This window comes from Thamnophis elegans, chromosome 5 (assembly GCF_009769535.1).
Source record: "Thamnophis elegans isolate rThaEle1 chromosome 5, rThaEle1.pri, whole genome shotgun sequence".
Lineage (NCBI taxonomy): Eukaryota > Metazoa > Chordata > Lepidosauria > Squamata > Colubridae > Thamnophis > Thamnophis elegans.
The window spans coordinates 43,851,369-43,869,108 of record NC_045545.1 but is presented as its reverse complement, the minus strand read 5'-3'; positions in this window follow the sequence as shown (position 1 = coordinate 43,869,108).

Genomic DNA, 17,740 nt, shown 5'->3' with positions numbered 1-17,740 from the left:
TTATTTAAAAAGTAAGTAGCCTCTGGGAAACAGCAGAGTTTAGAGTTATTTATTTATTTATTTAGACTTTGTTTGCCACTCATCTCGCCTAGAGGCAACTCTGGGCGGCTTGCAAACATTAAAAGCCAATAAAACATTGAAGCAATAATAACAGTAATAATTTGCAATTAAAAAGATGTGAAGGAAGGGATTGCAAGGATGCATTGCTCAGGAGAAGAGGATTGCTCATTAATGGTCACAGATCACGATAACCAGCTGCATTTGGGCCTGGGCTTGTAGAAAGCCTGTCAAGCACACAGCTCCTGTCTGCAGCATACTCCCTTCCCCATGGGAGTTTTGCTGCGTGTATGGAACAAACATGCCCAACGTTTCACCTGACATCTTTGCAACTGCTATGGCCTCAAGGCATCAGGTGAAATATTTGCATGGCAACTAGGGGTTGAGGAAAACAGTCCCCCTCCTGCCCCCAGTGTTATGGCCCCTTGCAAAGGGAAGGCCCAAGAGTCTTCTATGCCAGCCGTTGCCAGAAAGCTGGACCCAGAGCAAAATACTGCTGCTATTTTGGAAGTACTTTACAACAGGGAAGGGTGAAGAGAGAAGAAGGTGGAAGCCTATTAGCAGGCTCTCAGCTCTCAATCAACTGCTTCTTAAAAGCTGCATTTGCACTCTATTTGGAATCTCTCGTGGCAGCAGGCTCCAGCCCTTTAAAATCAAATGGTGCTTAAAATTAATTCTGTTAACTGATGAAAGAATTTTGATTGATGAATAATATCTTTCAGCTTCTCTAAAATAACATTTGCTGATGGTCTTGCCTGCAATGTTTGCTGCAGTCTTGCTCTGCGACCCTGTCATTCATAGTCTTCAGGGGAACATGCAATGACATGGGGGAAACCAGATAAGGAAACTTCCAAAGGAAGGGGAGCCAAGTTGCAGATTGGAATCTCAAGTGAATAGGGAAATGGACTTCTATTAATAGCTAATGAAGGTAAGAATAAAGCATTCAGAAGTAAAATACTTCTCTTCAAATCACGATAAGCTGAAAACCTAAAATTATCTTAAGTGATTTGAGAATGATAGACAATGATTTCTGATCCCCAATTAATCATCAATACGCTAGCAGCAGTGGCTTTAATGGCAATAAGGCAGATAACAATAGGGACTGAACTCTTGATGCAACTTTTATTACAAGCCACAGCATGAAGTGGGGCAGATGGCAAAAAGGGCACTGAAGTAAAGGAAGCCTCTCCTATTCTTTGCAGCTGAGGCACTGGTCTGATTTTCCACACCCTGTGGCTCCCTTAGTTGCTATGCTCACACCTAAAAGCCCGTGTAATATTCTCCAGCGATGTGTGCCTTTCAGCAATCGGAGCGTTATTTTTTGATGGGGAAGATGTCAATAAATAAACAAGTTGCAAGAATATGCGGGCTCCTATTGTTTCTAACCACGAGCTTGACAGACTGGGATTGAGCTTTTTATAGGGTGGTCTTAAATATTCACTTATTCATTCTCTAAGCCATCCGATTCCATAACAACTCTGGTAGACATACAATCTTAAATAACAGAGTCAAAATAATATCATAAATTAAAAATAATAATCAGCACCTAGGAAGAGATATAAAACACACAACTTGACACACTGAGCAGAGGTGGGTTGCAGTAGAGTACCCCAAGGCTCTGTTTTAGGCCCAGTACTCTTCAACATCTTCATCAATTATTTGGATGAGGGGATAGTTGGGGAACTCATCAAATTTGCAGATGACACCAAGCTGACAGGAATAGCCAACACTCCAGAAGATAGGCTTAAGATACAGAAGGATCTTGACAAACTTGAACATTGGGCACTATCTAATAAAATGAAATTCAATGGTGAAAAGAGTAAGGTTCTACATTTAGGCAACAAAAACGAAATGCACAGGTACAGTATAGGTGCAACCTTGCTCAATAGTAGTAACTGTGAAAGGGATCTTGGAATCCTAGTGGACAACCATTTAAATGTGAGCCAGCAGTGTGCAGCAGCTGCCAAAAAAAGCCAACACAGTTCTAGGCTGCATAAACAGAGGGATAGAATTAAGATCACGTGAAGTGTTAGTACCACTTTATAATGCCTTGGTAAGGCCACACTTGGAATACTGCATTCAGTTTTGATCGCCACGATGTAAAAAAGATGTGGAGACTCTAGAAAGAATACAGAGAAGAGCAACAAAGATGATTAGGGGACTGGAGACTAAAACAGAAGAATGGTTGCAGGAACTGGGTATGTCTAGTTTAATTAAAAGAAGGACTAGGGGAGACATGATAGCAGTGTTCCAATATCTCAGGAGTTGCCACAAAGAAGAAGGAGTCAAACTATTCTCCAAAGCACCTGAGGGCAGAACAAGAAGCAATGGGTGAAAACTAATCAAGAAGAGAAACAACTTAGAACTGAGGAGAAATTTCCTGACAGGTAGAACAATTAATCAGTGGGACAACTTGCCTCCAGAAGTTGTGAATGCTCCAACACTGGAAGTCTTTAAGAAGATGCTGGATAGCCATTTGTCTGAGGTGGTGTAGGGTTTCCTGCCTGGGTGGTGGTGGTGGTGGTGGACTAGAAGACTTCCAAGGTCCCTTCCAACTCTGCTATTGTAATTGTAAAAAAATATATGGAGAAAACATGTTCTTAAAGACAACGCCAGTCTTCCTGCATAGTAAAACAGATATCTGAATCCTTTAGAGATGTACCCATTAAGAAATCCAGGAATCTAGATCAGCCTATTCACAACAAAACACTTTCACCTCCAGCGATTGAATTAAAATTTACATCCTCCACCCAAATTCTAAGAACAGGACATGACATTTAGGACATAATAGGATTAACCATCACCATTAGAATAGCAAAAGACACCAGGATCACTACATTGTACAACCCCTTGCACATCTCAGAACCCTATAAAAATCCATGTATGCATCAAACCAATTTTTCCGCTGTCCCAGAACTACATGCTGTTATTGGTTCTGCTCATCAATAAACAGAGTCCTTCTTTCCAATCAGCCTCCATTTTATTTCCAGCGTCTTTCTCCCAGCTTGGAACCGGAACGGTTTTTCTTCCTACACTACCTTCCCTGTGACAGAGAAGACCCAATTCCAGGATCTCATCAGATTATACTATTTAATCAATGGGACCCAAAACATGACAACTCTGTCCAATCTTCAGGATAGACAGAATCTATAGGAAACAAATAGTCCATTAGACAGCCAAGCTCCAAAGCCACAAAGGCTTCATTAATAATAACCAACACCTTAAATTGCACCTGGAAACTAATTAGTTACTGTTGTAAATCAGCAAAGGTTTCACTGAACCCTTACAGCATTGTGGCACTCTCATCTAGTGTCAGAAATTCAGGCACCTAGAAAAGGAAAATTATTAATTCAATATTTGAAAATTTTAAAAGCTTTAATAAAATATAGATTTATATAGTTCTAGCCCAGTACTGGCAGCGATATTTCTGACCACTAGTCATTCTGTGTGGAAGTCAATCCCAGGGGGCACTGTAAAAGATGGATAGTTGTTTGAATAGTGCCACATTCACAGTAAATATCCTTATCCTCAGGGAGAAACCCCCAATTTCCCATGTAATCTTTAGTTCTAGCCAGACCAGTGCACAGTCTGTTTAAACATCTTCAGACTGTCCATTTCTCCTTTGCACCTCCAGGCAGCTCCTCAAGTGGTTCTAATTAGGAAGATGTTTTACTTAAGATTTCCATCTTTTTAATCGCTGTGTTTGAGGTGTAGTAACAATCTCCTTCATGCAATCTAAAAAACTCCTTCTTGATTTCAATCTTTTTGCAAGGGGCATTTGGCCAAATAATGGTGTGCTAGATCATCTAACACTTTTCCATATTCCACATCTTGTGCCACATTCCTTCTGAAGCCTGGTAGGACTATTTCTGCCATATATATAGTTTATCATGTGGGATGAGGCATAAACATCCAATAATGTATCACTAAGCACCCTGTTCACCTGTATAGAGTATTTTTCCTGCTGAATAACATAATGCAAGGGCAGCCATTCGCAGGGTAGTAGGGTGGTGGGCACTCCAAGTTGTTGCAGGCTACTTTCTAAGGAGATTATTGAGAGTGCAGTTAAATTGCAGTTGTCTTTCCAGGTTAATGTTTGATCCAGTGTAACACCAAGATAATGTGACATCTCACAATGTACCACTCCATCCCAAGTAATATTAAGCCTACATCTGGCCTGCCAATTTTTAAGATGGATTGCACAGACGTTAGATTTTGGTGGATTAGGTTTTAGGCCATTCTCGTTATAATATTCCCACATATTCTTGAGAGCCAGAGTGAGCTTCTCTTCCAACACCTTCAATTGCAATAATCAACACCTTCAATTGTACCTGGAAACTAATTAATTATGGTTGCAATGCAGCAGATGTATTACTGAGTATCTACAGCATCATGATACACTACAAAGGAGTTTAGAGCTGACCTTGCAGAAGGTGTATGGAAGTCCTTGAAAGGAAAAGCAACTGAGCCATTAGGGAGGGATTTGGGGAAGATATTACAGTCCTGAGACAGAAGGGAGTGTGAAAAAGACATTCAAAATAAATCTCCCTTGATTTTGTTTAATATAAGATACTGTAGGAAGTTGATCACATGCTTCAATGTTGGTGGAGAAGAAAAGAGAAGAGAAGAGAAGAGAAGAGAAGAGAAGAGAAGAGAAGAGAAGGGAGGAAGAGAAGCTGAGTCCCTGGTTTTATGCCCTCTCTGGCCTTTGATCTTGAGCTTGTATTCTGAATGGTTGTCAGACTCCCATGGGCCCATGCAGGGGCAACTCTCTAGGCTGCGTTTTGAATCCAAGTTTGGTTGAGTTCTCAGATGCCATATGGTGAGTTGAATAAAGTGCCAATATTATCATGCCTTAATCCCATCCCCTGGAGCTGAAGTGGAGAACTTTTTATTATGTAAAGGGCCTTCTTAATGGCCCATTGACAAAGTGGGGATGGGCAGGAAGCTACAGGGAGCTATTCTGTCTTTTAAAAGTTCAGTGTTTGAGAAACACTGTTGCTGGATATCTAAGGCTTTCCAATTTTCTTCCGGTGGAAATTGGTTTTCCAGTAGAAATAACAAAATTCAGGTGAGTTGTTTTCTTTCTAAATAACTTTTCTGATGAGGAAACATATGATCTTGAGCAACTGGTTATAAATGGCAAACTCAAGGGTTTTAGTAAAAAAAAAAAAAACACCAAGTAGATACCTAGAAATATGAACCTGTTCACCATTGCCATAATTGTTCAGAGCTCCTTTCTTTAATCTTGGAGAACTGCTGTTATCCTTGCTCCCCTCTTCAAGGATTTTTACTACCAAAATTATGCAGGAGACAATACTAGTCATCCCACCTCCACTCCATCACTGCTATATGAGTTGCAGTGAAACCATTTGTGTAGATTTGGATTTTTTTCAAGAGTCCATAATCTACTACTTTTCCTTTGCATATATTGTACTTGTTTATATTGCTATAAAATGAGCAGCTTTTGCCATTTTTTTTTGTGACGTTGCCAAGGTGGGAAATGATCTTCCTAGTTTGACAATATTCAATAAAATTTTTTGCTATGAATCTGATGTAATGGGATTGTTTGAAATAATATATCACTGGGCAAAATTTCCTCATGGATCTCCAACACATACAGTAGGAAGCTAGAATAGTGAGATTGACTGCAAAAGAGGAATGAACACAATTTCTAATGCTTCAATGAGAACTCAGGGCACAAGGGTAAGGCATAATTACGAGAATGGAAATAAGGTTGATTAGCCAAGGTGAAAAGGAAGCAAAAGAGAAATCCAATGGAAAAGTAGACTAACACGGGCTAGCACTAGTATCTAGATCCTTCATGCAAGTACCTGAGTGCCCAATCTTATCATAAAGCCAACAAGTAAAGCTTCACAAAAATTATTCAGTCTTTCTATACTGCATTGCTAAAAGTCCCACACAACAACCAAAGCTGCTAGTAGAACATCCATGTTTGCCACCACGCAGGGTCTAAGCTAGATAAGGCTAGACTGGGGCCCTTTCCAATGAAAGTTAGAACAGAGTTATAGTGTTATAACTGCAGCCTTAACCATTGGCTACACTGGATGAAATTGCTTGGAGTTATAGTTCAAGAACATCTGGAGAATGGTGTTTCCCTAACTCCTGGTCTTGAAGGAAGACTTTGCATAGCTCCTCCACTGGATCCAGGAAAGCTAGCATTATTTTGGAATGGGATGAAGGAAAAACACCAGCCTCTCTGTGCCTAAACCAAAGCTTCAGTCTGCAAGAGAACCAGTCTAGTGCTATGGTACTAACCTGGAAATCAGGAGGGTGTGAGTTCTAGTACCTGCTAGATGATTCTGGGCCATTCACTCTCTCTCAGCCCAACCCAATCACACAAGGTGCTGTGGACAAAATGGGAAGCAAGAGGATTAGGTACACTCCCTGCCTTGAGTTAGAGTTAGAAAAAAGGTGCGATTAAAATTCGATAATAATATATGGCTACAAATGTGGGCTTGGAGAAGGTTGATGGAGACTAGCAGATGCCAGAATAGAACCCTGTGGAAGGCCTGCTAGATTACCCTCATCAGGCTTCCTAAGTAGACTCCCCCATCCTTCTAGGCTGCCTGGCTGAAGTGCAATCCATTGCCCAGGCAGAGAAGAGAGCTGGTTTCTCATATTGAGAAACCTTATTCAGGGGGAGGGAAGGGTCAGAGATTAGTAAGGAGCTGCCTATTTACTCACAGTCAAGGCTAGAGAGCTTGTTGAGATTGCTGGTGTAAGAGCAGGAAAACAAGCCTCAAATGTCTGTTTCCAGACTCATTTACTTCCTTGGTTTGATACTTTTTCTGAGAATTAATTTTGAGTTCTTCCAGTAGCAGATCTCCAAGATTTTTTAAAAGGGGGGGGGGGGGCTCTGAACAGTTATGGCAGTGGTGAACAGCTTCATATTTCTAAGTATCAACTTTTGAGTTTTTGGCTTGGATTGCTGAGACTCCAAAAAGTCTGTTTTTGTTGTCACTCTCTGTCTTTGAGTGCCAAAGAGTCTGGGGACAATAAACTTCAGCAGGTTTTTCACATTTTTGGAGAGACCAGTGTTTGCTCTTTGTTACTTATTAGTCCACTCTTCACCTGTCTACAAGGGTCTCTGCCACAGGGAAGAACAGCAATATGTCCATGTCTGTTTTGTTAAATGTTTTTCTCAAGCCACATAATGTATCTTCAACTGTTTACCATGAAGACCACCCTAAATAGTGTATATTTTCTGAGAGGAAGGGGCTAGGTAGTCCTACAGAATACCTCTCTCATTTTCTTAATAATTAAACTTCACAAAAGCACACATCTAATCTTTTCCTACTCAGAAAAATTTAAACCCTAACCAAGACTGCAGTTTCTGACGAGCTCTATTCAAATCTAGGCGTTAGCTGAAAACCCATCCCCTTGTATTCAGTTTCAGGCAAACATCCTGGTGCTCAGCAACTTTTCTATGCTACATTATCTCTGTCACTTAGGCGTATCGCTCTAGATGTCAGTGTTTTGAGACAAACGGCCCAAATATATCCCCAAGTGCCACATGATGCCTTGGCAATAATCAGAACGATGTTCAGCCATTCACCATTATATTCTGCAGTCTGGTTAATCTAAGTACACAGATGAATTTTACTGCTGTAATAACTTTTATGTAGATCAGGCCTGTCAAACTGGTGGCCCATGGGCTGAATGCGTCACACAGAGGCCACACCCACCCTGGCTCCACAAAGGGAAAAAATGTCACAATACGTCATGTAACGTGATTGAGTTTGACACCCATGATATAGACGTAAAGAAGTCATGATCTCCCAGCAATCATAGTCTAAGTCAAAAATAAAAGAATATGGACTCTCAGAGAAAGGCTAATTAAAAATACACTTGCTAGATTTTCCCACTCTCATAACTAAATGATAAAACAGAGTTAGTTATATCATTTATTAGAACTGGAAGCACAAGTTTCATCAAAAATTTATCCTTAAACTACATTGTCATGTAAAAGAATATGGTCCCTGATCAACTTATATCCCTATTCCTAGAATTGTTGGAAGAACCATCAATTGCTCCAAAGCAGGGGTATCAAACTTAGGGACCATAGGGTGCTTAGATCTGGCCCTCATGGCCGTCCCAGAAACAGCAAAGGACTGGCCTTCAGGGTCTCTGCCAGTGAAAACAGAGCTCAGGAGGCCTGTGTACTCTCAAGCTCCATTTTCTCTGGCAGAGGGTTGTAGGAAGCCGTTGCAGCCGAAAACAGAGCTCAGGAGCCCATATTCACTGGCAGAGTGCTCGGGCCATCACAGGTGCCCTTAACACGAGTGATGTCAAACTGGCCACACCCACCCTGGCCACACCCACCCCAGTCCCCTGCAGTCAAACACAACCCTGATGTGGCCCTCAATGAAATCCAGTTTGATACCCCTGCTCCAAAGCCTTTGTTATATTGTATTAGATAACCCAGTTTTCAAGTTAGAAAGTGCCTCAATGCAGCTTATAATTTTTTTAAAAAACAATGATAAACAATGGGGAAAGCTACAGAACAAAGCAAAGGCATCCAGCAGGAGAGCAAGGCAATGTTCTACTGATAAAATATGAGTGAAATTAAAAGATCTACAATTAAAAATCAAACTAGAGCTGTACAACTCTCTTGGGGAAGGCAATTCCAAAGTCCTGGTATTACTATAGAAAAGGCGCTCTTTGTAGTTACTACTTACTTCACTTCCAATAATAGTAGTTAATAGATCTAAAGAAGCATGATCTTCCTGATTAGCCAGGGTAATACAAGCAGTCCTTGACTTACATTTAGTGACCATTCAAAGTTACAACAATGCTGAAAAAGATGACTTTTGACCATTTTTCACGCTTTCCCCTTGTAGCATCTCCTTGGTCACATGATCAAAATTCGGACACTTGGCAACTGGTTCATATTTATGATGGTCGCAGTGTCCTGGGGGTCATGTGATCAATTTTTGTGAGCTTCTGATGAGGAAAGTCAATGGGATTCACTTAACAATTGTGTTACTAACTTCACAACTGCAATTGTTCACTTAACAACTGTAGCAAGAAAAGTCATAAAATGGGGAAAAACTCACTTAATAAACATTTCACTTAGCAATATAAATTTTGGGCTCAGTTGTGGTCGTAAGTCAAGGACTATCTGTATAGAAGAAATGTCCTTATCATGCTTCTGCTCCATTTAGGACACATAGCTTACTGTGATCAGCACTGTTCCCTCTAAGATGTGCGGCTGCGCGGCCGCGCATGTGGCAAGAAAACCCCGCACAGCAGTTTCTAACTGCTGCGCAGGGGCCTCACAAAATCTAGGGTTAGCTCGGGCGCGGGGATGGCGGCAGGAGCTTACCTGGCACAGCTGGTCTCCTAGGACCTCCTAGGAGCCGACTGCGCCGCTCATTACCATCAGTCGCCCCGTGTTCAGCAAAGCAAATGTGGGGAAGTCCTTTGCAGGCGGCTAGAACTGGCCGCCCACAAAGGACCTCCCCAGACTTGTTTTGATGAGCACGGAGCGACTGACGGTAGTTTGTGCCGGCCGCGGCCGCTCAAACTAGCATCAGTCACCCCCATGTTCAGCAAAGCAAGCCCGGGGAGGTCCTTTGTGGGCGGCCAATCCTAGCCGCTTGTGCCTGGTGCTGTGGCTGAAATAAACCCCCAAAGCCCCTGCCGCCACCGGAATATCTGCTCCCTCATCCTCCTCCTCCAACAGCACTGCCGGATTTGCCGCCTGATGCTGCGGCTGAGGTGAAGCCGCCAAAGCTCCCGCCAGCACCCCTGCCCAGCTGAGGTGTTCTGAGCGGAGGGAGCACCATGGGCAGGGGCGCCAGTGGGAGCTTTGGCGGCTTCACCTCAGCTGCAGCGCTGGGCAGCAAATGTGGTGGTGCTGTTGGAGGAGGAGGAGGAGGCGGCAGCAGTTATTCTAGTGGCAGCGGGGGTTCATTGGCATCTTCAGCGGCAGCCCTGCCCCCAGTGAAAAAACTGAAGATGGAGCAGATCCACAAAGCTGACATTGCCGCAACATGACTGGAGGAGGAATTCTGGGAGTTGAAGTCCACAAGTCTTAAAGCTGTCAGGTTTGAAGTCCCCTGAGGTTTTTTTTTTCCTAAAAGCTTATGGGTGCAAGGATCTTGTAACTTGACAGCTTTAACACTTGCATGCTTCAATGCCAGAGTTTCTGAGCCAACATGACTGGAGGAGGAATTCTGGGAGTTGAAGTCCACAAGTCTTAAAGCTGTCAGGTTTGAAGGCCCCTGGGTTTTTTTTCTAAAGGGTTAGGGGTGCAAGGACAGCTTAACAACAGCTTTAAGATTTGCATGCTTCAAATGCCAGACTTTCTGAGCCAACATTTTGGTTGCTAAGCAGGAGCGTTGTTAAGTGATATTGATATTATATAACACTTTTAATTAAACGGGTACCTTGAATAAGCATAACTTTGAGTTTCAAATAATACTGATTTCATTGTTGTCTTAGATGACATCTGTGAAAAAAATTCAGGTGCTCAGGGATGAAAATGTGCCGCTCAAACACTATACTTTTCTGCTCACACTGAAAAAAAAATTAGAGGGAACATTGGTGATCAGATACTGAACAGGAGTCAATGCAGCTGTATAAATTTGTTCCTCTCTAATTTTAATAAGTAGTTTAAGAGATGTAATTTTGAACAGTCCAAATGGGATGTTACCAGATGTGAATACTGTAGCCAGCTATCAAGGAGGAACTATAATGTTCTTTGCTTCAAATGATAGATGATGCTTTGTGTTTAGTTACTTCAATAAAATTACATCTATTGTCATTCTTAATCAGAAAAGTGAATTTTTCCAGGAAGTGCAATCCCAGTTCAGCCACCAACAATATTAGCTAATATCACGTCGAAATCTGTCCTCGCGTTTACTCAGAAGGATTTCTTTAGAATATCTTTTGGTGACTTTTTCAGATTAGTTTTTAAAAATTGCCTTGTGACAGAGTTTGCTGTTGTTATTCTTTCATTGCATTATTAATTTCTTCATTGCAGCTTCCCTGGCTGCCCACAAATCCTGAGTGAAAGCTCAGTGGAAGGAGTTTCCCTTTCTCTTCTCTTGCACTTTAATTAAAAAGTATGAAGACAGGGAGGTTGTAAACCATTAATTAAATGATTACATACTAAAAGATGAGAAACACACCCTACATTTGCTTAGTAATTAAGGTTTGTACCAGAATCATGCACACCTCACCCATGGGGAAAATGGAAAGCAATTTCTATCAAATTCTATCAAATTTGCTAAAAATTGTGAAGGGGGAAAAATCAAATATTTTAAAGAGTTTGTACCAAGTTATAGTTTATTCATTTTTTTATCCAATCTGTTATTGAGCCATGTGATTGATTCTATATCTTCATGAATTGAATCAAAACAAAGACTAGTTGGGTACACAGGTAGTCCTCAATTTACAACTATTCGCTTAGTGACTGCTCGAAGTTACCGTCACACTGAAAATAGTGACTTATGACCATTCTTCACACCATGGTTACGTGATTTGCATTTGGATATTTGACAAGTGACTCATATTTATGACGGTTGCAGTGTCCCGGGGTCATGTGGTCCCTTTTTGTGACTTTCTGACAAGCAAAGTCAATGGGGAAACCAGATTCACTTAACAACCGTGTTACTAACAACCACACTGAGTCACTTAGCACAAGTGGCAAGAAAAGTAATAAAATGGGGCAAAACTCACTTAACAATTGTCTCACTTAGCAATATAAATTTTGGGCTCAATTGTGATTCTAAGTTGAGGACTAACCTGTAATTATAATGACAACTGGTTGATATCATTCAGAAGATTTATGCAAGTGTTAACCAACATAGGAGATGAGCTAAAGCTTAAATATATCATATAACAAATTCCACTGGGAAGAGCAATAGTTACACAGAACCATCTTCTAGAAATCCATAACAGAACTACTGAAACAATGTCCCTATGATTCCCATCTAGATAACCCACCAAGTATCATGTTGTATTTGGCGGCTTGAAAGCCATCAAGCTGTCAAAGATAATTAATGGAGTAATCCTTTTCTTTACCCTGTCATCCCTTAAGAGGCACAAAAGTATTCCATGCCGAATCTAGCAGTCTAATTTAGACAATCTAAAATAAATCCAGAATATTATTTTACTCCAATCGAGAATTCCTTACCATTTTTCCATACATCAGTTTGGACAACTGGTCTGCAGTGAATCATGTACAAAAATAAACAATTCTGAGTCATTAGGTATTCTTTTTCTGTTGCTTCTTGCTCCAAGCATTCTTGCTCAACTAGCTTGCTTAAAATTGTCATCTCCACCAGACAAAATCAATTGGCATTTTTCCTTAAAAGGAATCTGAATCAAAACGTAAGAGGACTCCTACTGGGTTAGAGGAGAGGTCTCTCTAGCCCAGGATCCTGTTTCCTGCAACATTTAAGTAAATTTATTTAGGAAACCAAATGGTGAGCTTGAAGGAATAGTCCTCAGTAAGTAATATTTAGTATCATGCTGCTGGTGAGTATGGAAGTTCCATGTAACCTGAACAATAATATATCACATTTTATTTAAGTTATTCTTGAATTAGCTTTCAGTCAGCAATGATTCCAGCATTTCCCCTAGAGTAGCTAAAAAGATGCCTACCTTAGCAAGCTACCAACAACAACATCATTCATACAAAGGGTAATATTTCCCTCCTATCCATTGAAATTTAAAACCAATTTCTTTCCCATAATTTTGGTTACCTTTCCTTTTGTTTACTGAGTGCAACTTTAAGCCCAACACAGCAGTGGTGGGATTCAAAAATTTTTACTATCAATTCTGTGGGTGTGGCTTTGTGGGTGTGGCAGGGGAAGGATACTGCAAAATCCCCATTCCCTCCCCACTCCACTAACCTGCTTTCTAGCTCTGTTCTCCTGTTCAGGGAAACAAAAGAAGATCAGCTGGGAGGCAGCAGGGGCCAGCCTATTTGCCGGTTCTCCAAACTACTCAAACTACGGGCTGAATACCATCTCTGCAACACAGTAAATCAATTGTCCTAATGAGCTTCAAAGATTTTATGATTTCTCATTCCCTAACTACCAGCTTGCTCTTTCTTTGCCTCTTTCTCCGAACATCACCATTTTGTCATCCAACCTTCCCAAGTACAGTACTCTTCAGATGTGAGAACTCTGAAAATTTCTAGCCAGATGAATTCTGAGAGTTGCGGATAAACCACAGCTGGAGGATGACAAACTGGGTGTGGAGCAGTTTGTTGTTGCTGCCTAGTCAAGGGTCAAGAATATTTTGCTATGTCCTATCAACATCTCTAATGAAAGAAAGGTTTCCAGTGTTTTTGGTTTATGTCCAGTCTCAACAATGTAGATATATTTGGGGTTTTAGTAGTTGCAAGTGCCCTCTCAATCCACACAAATAGCAAAAGAGATATGAGGATCTTTACTCTGGGGCTGAACACAGCAGGTAACTCCTGTGGCAAATTCTGGGGGAGTGACAATAAGGATTCAGTTAGGGGTCAAATGCTACTGGTTCGGACCAGTTCACCCGATCCAGGAGTAAAAAAAATGCTACTGGTTCAGGTAAACCAGTATTTCTGATGATCAACTGTGACACATGATTTATATTAGCTAGAATCGTCAGATTTCCTACTTTCCCCCCGCTGTTCTGTTTACCTTTGCAGGGATGCTCGGTAGCAGGCTCGTCCTGTTTTGATGCTCTGTGCATGCACGGAAGGTCCTGCACATGCATGGAGGTGGCACTTGCATGCTCATATTCCTACCGAATCGATAGCAAAGGTAAGTTGATTTCATCCCTGGATTCAGGGAAGAGAGATGCATGTTATATAACCCATTCTGGGTTTCCCAGAGCTAATTTGCCACCTTCAAATGTGGAAGGTGATGCTCCTTTACCTGCGTGCAGAAAGATTCAGCACCAGTCCACTGGGCTTTTCAATATGGAATGGGAAAACATGTCATTGTGTTCTTTGCCTCCAGCAATAAAATGTCTTGGGCTGACTCTGAACTTTGCAGTCCAAATACCTGGCTTTATGTAATGATCATACAAGCATCTCAAAGGAGAGATACTATTTTTTATTCCAAGGACAGTGTCTGCACTTAATTGTGAGTCTTATATAAATTTCATTAAAAAATTTAAAAAGAAACATTAAAAACTAACCGAAACTAATACAGAATAAAGAGGGGAGAGGGAAAAGGAGAGGTAGGGAGAGAGAGAAGGGGGGGATGTACAGAAAAAAAGAACCAGCTTCAGATTTTCTTTGCAGTAAATGCAAGGGAAATTGCAATGTGTCACAGTGGTTAGAGTGCAGTACTGCAGGCTACTTCAGCTAACTGCTAGCTGCAGTTCAGCAGTTCAAATCTCACCGGCTCAAGGTTGACTCAGCCTTCCATTCTTCCGAGGTATGTAAAATGAGGACCCAGATTGTTGGGGGCAATATGCTGACTCTGTAAACCTCTTAGAGAGGGCTGTAAAAGTACTATGAAGCGGTATATAAATCTAAGTGCTATTGCTATATAATTACCAAGTTATGTATCTCTTACTCTATGACTACAAAAAATCTCACATTTTTCTATTATCAGATTTTTTTTTCTAATCATCAAAATCGCAAATCATAAATGCATTTTTCCGTTTTATGCAAAATGTCTGTAAGGAGTTTCCAGTCATCCATAAATGTAGATACTGTCATTTCTCTAATCAAAGCAGTTAATTTAGGCATTTCTGCAATTCCACTCATCTTTACCAACCACTCCTCCATTGTGGATCTCCACTTTTGAGCATATAGTCATCTTGCTGTGGTTGTCATATTTAAAAACAAACTTCCATGACTTTCCCAATTGCCTGTCCATTAGAAAGAAAGAAAGAAACCCTCTGGTTTCAATTGTATTTTAGTTTTTAAAATCTTCTGAATTAATGCATTCTAGTTGTATCCAAAGTGTTTTAGATTTTTTTTTTTACAACAAATCATTTTGTAAAAATTCTCTTTAAGATTAGAACAATGTCAATTCCAATCTTTTCAAAGACATATTTTCCCAATATATCCATTTGTATATTGTAGCCAAAATTGAGCCAAATTTTCTTTCACTTGTTCTCCTTCTGTATCATATATATTTCAACATATGTTTGTACATTTTAGCAATGACTTGTTCATCAGTGATACCTGGTTCTATTTCAAACTCAGTCTTGCATAGTGCAAAACGATAAAATATTTCATCCAGTTTAAGTTTTCCTGATAAATTATAGATAAGAAAAACCCTGGCAAGAATATCCTTCTACTTATAAATTTTCAATTTATTTATTATTTTAAATAATGAAAGGTGGCAAACATCCAAAACACCTTCCTCCACCAATTTTCCCTACAACAACCTTGTGAGGTAAGTTGGGCTGAGAGAGAGTGACTGGCCAGTTGGCTTTCATAGCTAAGATCAGACATGAATTCAGTCTCCTTCTCTCTGGCCTGGTGCAAAAACTGGCTCTCAATTATTCTTCTATTATCAAATGTTTTCCTGATTTTATTTTACAATCCCCTTGAGAACATTCTTGTACATCACATTAAGTTAACCATTTTTGGTTGCTTATTATTTCTCATCTACATAATGCTTCTTGGGCTGAAATCTATACAGGTGTTTTCGAGCACAACCTAGATTGATATTTATTCCATACTCTAAGATTGGCCTGAATGACAAGACGGTTTTTGAAATCTACATTAACCTTAGCTTTGTCACACCATAAATATCCATTGCCATCAAATCTCAAATCATCCTTCTATTTCTAATAGCCTTATATTTGCTGGTAACACCCACTCTTTCATCCAAGCTAAACAGCAGGCAGCAAAATAAAATTTCAAATCTGGAAGACCCAATTCTCTTTCTTTTGCATCTTGTAATACCTTATATTTAACTCAGTTTCCCCCCCCCCACGACATCAGATGTTAGTTTGGTAGGCCAACCATGTTATATTCTACCTGCATAATAGTAATTCTGTGCAGCATATTCCCTCTCAAAATGGTAATTGCCCATAAAAATCATTATAGGTTTATCAGCTTATATATTGGAAAATGCTTTTCAGTGTTGAACATCCCCCTAAAATGTGCAAATTGACCAGATGTGACTGTCAAAAATGCAGACAGATCAACAGATGTCTTTGCATTCTGAATTAGGTATAACCAACTGCAATTGTTCACCCAGTTGTAAATGCCGAATTGCCTCATTTCTTATTTTTTATGATTGATAGAAAGTTTGTGATTGACAGAAATGTTCATGCAGCTAACAAGTGGATTCTGCCTCAGACAGGCACTAGTTCATAATGTAAGTAAGAAGCAGAGAGCCACAGGTTATAATATAAAAACTACTGAGACAAAAAAATTCTCTATCTCTTCCCCACCCCCTCCATGTCTCACTGTAATTCCATCAGACAGTAACTGTTGGGAATTGATAACATCCTGATGCTGAGGAGGGGAACATTGCAGCTCATACATCTTACAACTGCCAATATTTCTAAGACAATTGAGGAATTGAAGTTAGCAAGTCAGTCGTAATGCATGAGTACAGAGGACACATACTGTAGGACAGAATAATACATTTTCGCTGGCAATGACTATCAACATGTGGCTGTTGCTTTAAGAGCAACCCAAAATGGGTTATGTACAGAAGTGTAGGGAGTTTAGTGTTTGTCATTTGTCATTAGATGTTGCCTGTACTGAGTGATAATAAAAGACTTTCTTGATATCTAGTGTGTGTGGGTGTTACCTAGAGAAAGACAGCAAGATGTTATAATGCTATCATTAGCTATCATTATTAGCAAGCTATCAAGGCAATCTCAGAAGAGAGTACTGTAGATTTAACCAGAGATATAACTTCCCCTTTTTGGACTTATTCAAAGAATTTTATGGTATGAAATCCAGTTTTGTTGCAGTGCTATCAGGCCATACCTTCTAAGCATGAAGTCAGATCATGCTACTTTTTTGCCATTTTACATAAGGCAAGGACACAATAATAAATAAATGAATATAAGAGGTGATGGTCCATATAAGGAAACAAACTTAAGGAACAATTTAGTGGAGGTAAATCTTAAAACACTTTTAAAATATGCCATTACTGGATCCGAATCTTATCAATTCCATAATCTTCCTGTAATAACAGAAGGGTAGCATCTCGGAGATACTGTACTTTGATACTTGATTCAAACAGCTTTGTTCCATATAAGTAGAAGGGCAGATTGAGATATAGTACTTCACCCTGCCTTGAATGTGTTCCACTTTCTTTGAACACAGATTCATAGTCTGAGTACATTCCAGACTCTTTTTTTAATGCTATCTGAGTGGAGGGAGAGAAGTGGCAGTTAAGAGTGCTATTTTAGAACTGATGTTGGCGTGCTATTTAACCTCAGTCCAAGAACACCTGGTCTCGTCTTCATGGCACACATATTTTTACTTCTCAATTGTATTATACTTGGATCTACCCTTGAAAACTCTTCAAAATTTCTCATTGGTCCTGGATATGCAGCCAGACTGTTGACTGAGGTAAAGTTTTCCCTCTTTTTTGAAGATGGGAACCACACCAGCTCTTTCCCAGTCATCTCATAGTTCTCTGGTGCGCCAGGATTTTTGAAAGATGTGGTTACAGTGGTTCTTAAATGACATCTGCCAGGTCCTTTAGAACTCTGGGATGTAATCTGTCAG